The following is an 8,136-nucleotide window of genomic DNA, read 5'->3' as shown; positions in this document are numbered from 1 at the left end:
TTATTGATAGAAAACATAATTAGGTATCTCTTATTGGAATTTGAGAATTTTTCAATGTAAATTCACCGTTGAATTTTTTTGTAATTTGGATAATAGTTCTGAAATTCTGGACAGTTTCGTCTTGTTGTGGTTTTGATGTTCTTAGGAAGTTTTAACTATGTTAAAATGATTTTAGGTCTTAATAAAATTGTAGATAAATGTATTATCTTTCATTGTGCTTTGGATTTGCTTATTTTGAGACTAATATGAATTTATAGTGAATATTTCAGTAAAATGATGTTATCTGCCTAGACTTTGTGATGCATTTGTAAAATCAATCTCTTTTGATTGAGCCGTTAGTTTGATGTGAAATTTGGATATGTCATAGATAAATATGTCAGAAATGTTCAACTAAAATTTGAAGACGATCAGATAAAATTTTACAGTTAGTATGTTTGCTTAAATGCTTAAAATAATTTCATCGTTAGTTGGGTTGTGAACTTATAACTTGTTGATGAAGTGGTTTGGAATATCAAGATGTGTATTGTATTATAAAATCATTTTGTAAATAATTGGCTATGCTTGTTTGGATGGCGATGCCCGTACCGAGGATATACGGATAGGTGGGGCACGATCCAAGGATACTCGTGCAACGGTAGTGTGAGTTTATGAATGAATGGATATACTTGTTTGAATTTCGGTGCCCGTACCGAGGATATACGGATAGGTGGAGCACGACCCAAGGATACTCGTGCAAGTGAGGTTGGCGGTCCCGTGCCGAGGATACACGGATAGGCGGGGCACGAACCGAGGATACTCGTGCATTCAAGAGAATTTGAAAGATTGTGAGTTAGTTGATGAACACATTTTTTTTATTAAATCCTTGAAGTTGCACCGTATACTCTTGTTTGTACATATCCTCTTTGGTTGGTTTCCATGTTTCATATATTTCGAGAAAGGGAATGCATTCTATTGAGTTGTTATCTCACCCCAATTGACATTCCTTGCAGATTTATGGAAGTTGGAAGTGGAAGATAGAAATGAGTAGCTTAGTGATTATTGCCTTGTTTTCTGCATTGCTTGAAGTATAAATTGAATTAAAAAAAATAGTTGAAAATGTTTTGAATGATGTTTAATGTATTCATATGCTTCAAATTCATGTATAAAAGTTTCAATTATGTTTGGTACAAAAGGTAATTAGCAAGATTAATTATATGCATAAGTCTCGTTCTGACCCGTAACGCCTTGAGTTCGGATCTCCATGTGGGTTTGACCCTGGTCCGGAAATGGTGGTGTTACAACAACATACTTGGGGAGAGTTCTTACTTGAACTTAATAGTATATCTTTCTGAGGAGAAGAGGCTGCGGAATCTGAGGTAACGAATTTGTTAGTTAATCGTTTTCTTGTTTAAGAAAAGCCTATTTATATTGCATATATTTTTCTTTTGCTTAACAAAGTTTCGTACAATCGATATACTCCATTATTGTGTATGGATATGTATGTGTGTATGATTCAATATTTTCCGGTTAAGAAAAATTGTGTCAATTTATTTGACTTATTGTTTGGTATCTTCTTTATTGTTGGGTATCAAGTGTTTTTGCTTAGTGAAATTCGGTGCAATTGCGGTGCTATAATGTCTATGTTTCCTTCAATTGCTTCCGGGTAATAAATAATTGTGCAAGTCAATTTATTTTGGTTTTTATCTATTGTTTATGGCTTAACGAAATACAAGATCATTTGTTTAGTCCAAATCGATTCCGGATAAGAGAAACTAAGTTAATTCTGATCTTAGTTAGACTTATCAAATTATAGGGTTCGGTTATTCAAGTCTAACCGCATGCCTTGACAAGAAAAACTAGTTAATTAACCTAGTATTTATCTTGTATAAAGAGAAAGGTCTAAGTTATTGTACGAATAATTAGAGCCTGATGAGAGAAATAAAGTTAATTCTGATCTTTGTTTTGATCTTATCGAAACAAGCGGTTGTACATACGCAACCGGTTTAACAAGGGAATTAAGTTTCTTAGTCGATTTGTTAAACTATTAGGGAAAAGTGCTTGGGGCAATTGTTTCCTTGATAACATATTAAAACTAAATTACTTGTAGTTTCAGTTTTAATATTGATTATCTAAAGTGGTATGTGAAACCTTCGTGATTAACTCTTATAGCTTGTTTACAAGTCCTTTAGATTTGTAAGATCCTTTTGGTTTGTCCTTTATTTGCTTGAACCTCTGTCATTTTATGAAAAATGGGGAGAAATATATGGCGATTAATGCCTCTCCGAGACTTTGGCTCACTTGTCTTTGACCAGCGTATCTTACAGAGATATGCTAGGAATCAACTGTGTGTTCATATGATGAGCCGACAAGACCAGTGTATCTCCAAAGGATGTTCTAGGAGTCTGTCGAATGGGCTCAGAGGTAGAATAACCAGTGTATCTTGTGGGGGTGTCCTAGGAATTATCCGGAAACTTCAGCAACTCGAGTCAGAGCCTAGAGCAGACATGACCAGTGTATCTCGCGATGATGTACTAGGAATCAGTCCTTGATCTCAAATAGGTTGAGCGTGCTTACAGGAGATATGTATATCTCCGCTCTGGGTCATAAGTCCGCTGGGGACGTATTTACGCATCAACATAGCCTACATGACTAGCAGCATCTCGTTGAGGACGTATACTAGGAATAATGGCATCACAATCAGCTGCGTGTCGCGAAGACATGCTGGAATTGTGGCTGTTCTGGTTCATAAGTCTGTCGGGGACGTTTTACACTCTACATAACCTACGTGACCAGCAGTATCTCGTTGAGGATGTGCGCTCACGACCAACAGTATATCACGGGGACGTATACTAGAAATTATGGCTATTGGAACCTTGAGGACCAAGGGCTTAATTTCTCCCGTGAGAGTTGAGTTTTGTCTATGGTCTCGAAATGACACTTTTGCCCCTTATCCAAATTTCACCGTCTACATTAAGTCCCCTACTCAGAGTAGAACCTTGATTGTTTTATGATGAGTATATAGATAGTTACGAATCGTTCAGGAACGAAACTAAAATCCACTCGGTCTTCTAGACTTGCTGAGGCCCCGAATCGATGTTTAGTCTTTGATTGTTATTCCTCTGATCTTGGAATCGATTCTGGACTTTGGAACTTTATAATATTTTGTGTTAGACGTTAATGACATGATAATAAAGTCTTGATGATACAAAATTTCCGTCTTGAGCGAATGGAATTTGTTAATTAGGGTTTACTTGGCCAAAACCCTAATTTTATCTCTTTGTGCATCTTTGAGCTTCTGAGTTTGTATAGGCGAGTATGTGGGGAAGAGAGAATTTTTGAACAGTTCCTGGCTGGCCTTGATGTTGGTGAAGGGACGTGAGAAAATACAGGCACTTACTTTTGAATTTACGGAGTCCCTATCTCATGTAAATTCTGAATTCAGGCTTGTACTGTACCTAAACCCTAATTTCTCTTTTATTAGAATCTGACTCCTTCAGACACTCTAGAGAGGCTTGACGAGGCGTGGAATGCATGCATATATCTTGAGGGCTTAGCAACTTGTATGATGAGAACTCGTTCAATCCCTTATACTAATCAGTCACTCCTTTTCCGAGAGAAAATGTCTATCTTTGAAACCAAGGGTATTTTCATCAAAAACCAATATGAGCCTGATTTTTTTCTGACATGAAAGACTTCGTGAGATTCCTTATGCATGGCCACGGCTTTATAGAGGGATATAGGCGCATGTTTGGTCTTGGTTTTGAAAATTATGAACTCAAACTTCCCTATTGAGCTAAATTCCCTTTATTTTCTCTGAGATTGCGCTTTTTTGGATTCCGTTTCAATCTCGTTCTTCTTAGAGCATTTATATAACTCAATACTCACGTGTATGAGGCTTTTTGAATGAGTATATGAGAGCTTGGTCGGTCTCTGACTGTATCAGGGCCTTCTTCCTTGAAAATACTCAGATTTGCGAAATAAGGGTATTTTGGTCAAAATCTCTTGTGAGCTCATTTTTGTTGAAGAGTAATGATATAAAAGGGATTGATAGAAGTGTATAGGACCTTCCACGAAAATGGGAGAGAGTCGGTCCCTTCTATTTTAGAATAAATCCCTTTTTCACCAAATTTTTGAAATTAGGGTTATTTTCATCAAAACCCTAATTCTCTTCGACTTTGATCCCTTTGAAAAAATTCCAAGAGAATAAATCACGTCCTACTGGCCTAGGATATAATCTTCACGCATGAAAAGGGCTTGTCCACGGCTTGGGGAAATTTTAGAAAGAAAAGACCTTGGTTTCCTTATTTGAGCCAAATTATGGCTACTTTTCCTCAAAACCCTAATTCTCTTCGACTTTGATCCCTCTAACAAAAATTCCGAGAGAATAAGTGATGTCCCACTAGAGTAGGAGAGAATTCTTACGCATGTGAAGAGATTTTCCACGGATTGGAGGGATTTTAGAAGAAAGAAAAACCCTCAGTTTCCTTATTTGATCCAAATTCCTCTTAAATTCCTCGTTTTGCTCTAATTCGTTTTTCTTTTGCTTCAAGGTTTATTTTTTGAAATAAAATTGAAAAGAGAAGTATTTTTGTATGTGGTAATATATAGAAACCGGTCCACCTCCTCCCATGAATTCTACTTGCACTGAAATTCATTGTTTGAGGGGAATTCCTATTTCTGTTCGAAGTATAACTGGTATTGCAGGAAACCGTTATAGTATACTTAATGTTTGAATTTAATTCTTAACCAATGAATTATAATTGTTGCATGAATGTGCTGAACATATTCCTATTTGTTAGATGATAGCTTTGTTTGTCTTTCAAAACGATATTGATCTTCAAATTGATGACATAGAAGTTAACAGAAGTACTTATCATCTTGAATTTGCTGATGTAGATACCCATCCTTCGTTCTCCATAGAGTTATCTTCTGTAAGTCTTTATATTTATCCCTCCTTGATCATATATTCATATTCCTTCGACCATTGAATGAATAGAAGTAGTCGTATTTGCCAAAGATCCACTTTGTGTAGGTGTTCTTCAAAAAAATTCAGATTTGAGGCACTTAGGGAGAATGGCTGTAAACTCTTCATATGGACTCTGATTTGAGTCCCCGGACCCAAATTTGAAAGAGAATAGGCTTTTTAATGAAAAAGAATGACTTGATTCAGAGTTCGTTTGGCCAATCAAATCAGTGTATACTTTTGACTTCAAAAATCGCTTATAAAATTTCAGGATTTTTCAGATTGCACTTACTTTGGTGTTGGGGCCACATATCCTAGATCGTTTTTCTTTTTGAGGCGCCCTTTTGATATGTTGTTGGGAATATATATAGGAACATATTTTTTTTAAGAAAGTACCCCGAAATTCCTCATGTATTGTCATTAGTTTTCACGTCTCCCCGTTGCAGTGTATAGCAATCCGAATTAGGAAGGGAATCCTTGTGATGTTCAGACTTTTGACATGTCCCAATGCTTTAAACATGCGCCTTAGAGTTTTATGACCTCATTAATCCTCCTTAGATTATAATAGGTCGTGAGTTTTTCCTCCCTAGGTCAAAGACGTGCCCGTCATTTGACTTTATGTTTATACCCTTTGTCGTGAAGAAAACGTATTTTTCCTTGATCCTTTGTTAAAGTATGGGCCCAAACAAATCCAAGAGTATCTCATGAGATGTGAGATGGATTTCTCAATAAGTATAGGAATCTAAACATGAGGGTATGCTTGAAGAGATTGGATGAGACAAAGCTTGAAGGGATTGTAGGAGGACAAGGTTTTAGGGGGAAAGGCCGATCCTCGTGTAAATCAAACCCCAGTCCTCTGTTGTTACTCTATTGATTTTAACTTATGTAGTTTGAACATTGCAGCCTTATCTGATCTTATTTTTGTTCGTAGAGTACTCTTCATGGTGCGAACGAGCTAGATCTTGGGATAATGTGGATGAGGCAGGGTTCTACAATTTTAGAGGGATTTCAGAAAGAAATTCGGGTGCAGATACAACTGACCAGCGTGAGGGAAATTTTACGGAACCCATGTCTCTTACCGAAATATTATATCATTAAAATGATAACTCCGAACGGTCTTGCTTCTGATGATCTTGTAAACCTGTGAAGCTTGGTGAAAACCCGTGAGAATCTTTACTTTCAATGTGAGGTGGTTGCGAGAGGCTCAATTCTGTCAGGATCCGTCGGGGTGAGTTGAGTTCAGGTCCTCGTATTTTAGAGAGTTTCTTAATCTGGAATGAAACATGATAGATGAAGAGATAGAACATGCTAAACAGTTGGCTCGAGATGCAGAGGCCAAAGCGAAGCAGCTGAACATGAAGCAAGAGATTTTCTTTAGGGTCCTCTGTTCTTCAGGGTTGATATTTCCCCTTTCTGGACCTTTTCTGTATGCATCTTATAAAGGAAGAAGACCCTCATGAGTTCATAATTTTTGCGAACCATGGCTGGCTCTGTTGCTGTGTGAGTGGATGAAAACCCTAAGAAAAATTCGCAGTAAGAGGTCCTTCCTTGCGCGATCTTTACTCCGGAGATTGTACAAACTTCGTTTGACGTCCGATTTCAGTGGTTGACCCCAACTATCGAACAGAAGAGACTCAACTTCCATATAGTAATGACAAGTATATATTTCAAGCTTCTTTAGTCAATAGTAAGCACATGTGAAGTTGAACTTTGGAAATCCAGAGATTCAACAACAATTCTTTCAAGTGTTTTGATGATATCTCTTGGATCGTATTTTGAATAATCATGTCATTTTAACACGTGGTAGGAGAGACATAAACGCGTATTTCTCATCAAGATTGTGTTGTCGAATTATCTACCCATTTTCCTAGTTCGTCGTGTTATGTGGCTAAAGTATGAGCCGCGTCTGAGTAGAGTGGAAATTGTGGACTCCTCTTTAAACTCGTTGCAAACCCTAGTCCAAGTGCATGCGTATAAAACCCTAAAACAGATGAAAATATTCAGATTTGAATCTTCGTATCTTTAGTCAGGATCCGGAACATAGTCGCCTGATTGCAGAGAACATGCTAACTGTGACAGATTTGATGAGGCTGAAAAGAGGGGAGACTTTGATATATTGAGTCACATATGGGCTTCGCTCACGATTTTGAAGGCTGATCTCTAGTCTCCTAGTCCCTAAGTTATAACTTTTCATGATATGGGTTTGAGGAGTTGAATGGTCTTGATGTGTCCCGAGAAAGCAAACAATAATCTACGGGTTGGATTCGTCTGTGAAGAGTCATGTTCAGATACTACCGCATGTGTCTTTATGGACAAGATAAAGTTGTTGTTCCACCTCTACTAGGTGTCTTGGTAGGATTCATGCGAACTTACATATCCGAATCATCTATAGAGATATGTCTTTCTTCTAGGAGATGGTAAACCAAAATTAAACACATTGTACGCCTTCTAGGACTAGCAGAACTATGGATGTAGCTGAACAATCGATTTGTGGTGACTTCGTTGATGGGATAGTTTTCTGGAAATCTTCTAGGAATTTCTTCACGCGGTAGAATTGTGTTTTGACCTGAGGAAGTTGTAAGTGATCGTCATATCTTTTCCTTCGCTCATCACGTATGACTCTGACTTATGGGATAGCCTAACGAGCATATATTTTTGAGAGAGGAGGCTTTTACTGACATAACTGAAAGCAGCGTGTGGCTTGGATCTACGGTTTCAGATCCTTTCCCTATTTACTTCAGTGATAGTAGTTGGTTGCGGCTGTATGTCGAGTTATGAAGTTCTATCTGATTGTCGTCCTCATGAGTATTGCTTCGAATTTTTTTTCCTTGATATATTCGGCTGCAAAGATATTATCCTTCTCCGTCTTGCGTGAACTGAGGTTCACCGGAAAATGGGATGTGATGTCTTTTGGTAAAACTGAACCGAAGGCTCATATAGGGTTGGCATAACTCCTAGGTCTAGTTCCTCTTCTTTCTAACAGAACTGGTGTTGAGGTAGCATATCGACTAACATCTTGGCGTCTTCGAATAAGGTTGAGTTTCGATTGAGCCTCGTCTTGGGATCTAGTTTCGCTTCATACTTTGTCGCGTTTTTGTCACGATTCTCTGAAGCAGGAAGGGCGACAAGATGTATCTTTATTGGCGGTTTATGATCCAATGTGGTTCTGCAACGCTTTTGACCAGGTCATGAAT

This window comes from Papaver somniferum, chromosome 4 (assembly GCF_003573695.1).
Source record: "Papaver somniferum cultivar HN1 chromosome 4, ASM357369v1, whole genome shotgun sequence".
Classification (NCBI taxonomy): Eukaryota; Viridiplantae; Streptophyta; class Magnoliopsida; order Ranunculales; family Papaveraceae; genus Papaver; species Papaver somniferum.
Note: the sequence above shows the minus strand (reverse complement) of the source record.